Below are 1,929 nucleotides of genomic sequence, written 5' to 3'. Positions count from 1 at the left end.
GCCCCTTTCTGGCGTTAAACGCCCAGAATGGTGCCAGACTGGGCGTTAAACGCCCATCTGCTAGCCTCACTGGCGTTTAAACGCCAGCATGCTCTCCTCCAGGATGTGCTATTTTTCTTTCTGTTTTTTATTCTGTTTTTGCTTTTTTCATTGAGTTTGTGACTTCTCATGATCATCAACCTACAAAAGAACATAAAATAACAAAAGATAATAGATAAAATATAACATTGGGTTGCCTCCCAACAAGCGCTTCTTTAATGTCAGTAGCTTGACAGAGGACTCTCATGGAGCCTCACAGGTGCTCAGAGCAATGTTGAAACCTCCCAACACCAAACTTAGAGTTTGAATGTGGGGGTTCAACACCAAACTTAGAGTTTGGTTGTGGCCTCCCAACACCAAACTTAGAGTTTGACTGTGGGGGCTCTGTTTGGCTCTGTTTTGAGAGAAGCTTTTCATGCTTCCTCACCATGGTGACAGGGGGATATCCTTGAGCTTTAAACACAAAGGATTCTTCATTCACTTGAATGATCAATTTTCCTCTATCAACATCAATCACAGCCTTTGCTGTGGCTAGGAAGGGTCTGCCAAGGATGATGGATTCATCCATGCACTTCCCAGTCTCTAGGACTATGAAATCAGCAAGGATGTAATGGTCTTCAACTTTTACCAGAACATCCTCTACAAGTCCATGAGCTTGTTTTCTTGAATTGTCTGCCATCTCTAGTGAGATTCTTGCAGCTTGTACCTCAAAGATCCCTAGCTTCTCCATTACAGAGAGAAGCATAAGGTTTATGCTTGACCCTAGGTCATACAGAGCCTTCTTGAAGGTCATGGTGCCTACTGTACAAGGTATTGAGAACTTCCCAGGGTCCTGTCTCTTTTGAGGTAACCTCTGCCTAGTCAAGTCATCCAGTTCTTTGGTGAGCAAAGGGGGTTTATCCTCCCAAGTCTCATTACCAAATAACTTGTCATTTAACTTCATGATTGCTCCAAGGTATTTAGCAACTTGCTCTTCAGTGACATCTTCATCCTCTTCAGAGGAAGAATACTCATCAGAGCTTATGAATGGCAGAAGTAAATCCAAGGAATCTCTATGGTCTCAATGTGAGCCTCAGATTTTCATGGTTCCTCATTAGGGAACTCATTGGAGGCCAGTGGATGTCCATTGAGGTCTTCCTCAGTGGCGCTCACTGCCTCTTCCTCCTCTCCAAATTCGGACATGTAGGTCATGTTAATGGCCTTGCACTCTCCTTTTGGATTCTCTTCTGTATTGCTTGGAAGAGTACTAGGAGGGAGTTCAGTAACTTTCTTGCTCAACTGACCCACTTGTGCCTCCAAGTTTCTAATGGAGGACCTTGTTTCAGTTATGAAACTTTGAGTGGTTTTGATTAGATCAAAGACTATAGTTGCTAAGTCAGAGGAATTCTGCTTAGAATTCTCTGTCTGTTGCTGAGAAGATGATGGAAAAGGCTTGCCATTGCTAAACCTGTTTCTTCCACCATTATTGTTGTTGAAACCTTGTTGAGGTCTCTGTTGATCCTTCCATGAGAGATTTGGATGATTTCTCCATGAAAGGTTATAGGTGTTTCCATAGGGTTCTCCCATGTAATTCACCTCTTCCATTGAAGGGTTCTCAGGATCATAAGCTTCTTCTTCAGATGAAGCATCCTTAGTATTTCCTGGTGCAGCTTGCATTCCAGACAGACTTTGAGAAATCATTTTGACTTGCTGGGTCAATATTTTTTTCTTAGCCAATATAGCATTCAGAGTATCAATCTCAAGAACTCCTTTTTTCTGATTCGTCCTATTGTTCACAGGATTCTTTTCAGAAGTGTACATGAATTGGTTATTTGCAACCATTTCAATGAGTTCTTGAGCTTCTGCAGGCGTCTTCTTCAGATGAAGAGATCCTCCAGCAGAGCTATCCAA

This window comes from Arachis duranensis, chromosome 1 (assembly GCF_000817695.3).
Source record: "Arachis duranensis cultivar V14167 chromosome 1, aradu.V14167.gnm2.J7QH, whole genome shotgun sequence".
In the NCBI taxonomy this organism is placed as follows: domain Eukaryota; kingdom Viridiplantae; phylum Streptophyta; class Magnoliopsida; order Fabales; family Fabaceae; genus Arachis; species Arachis duranensis.
Note: the sequence above shows the minus strand (reverse complement) of the source record.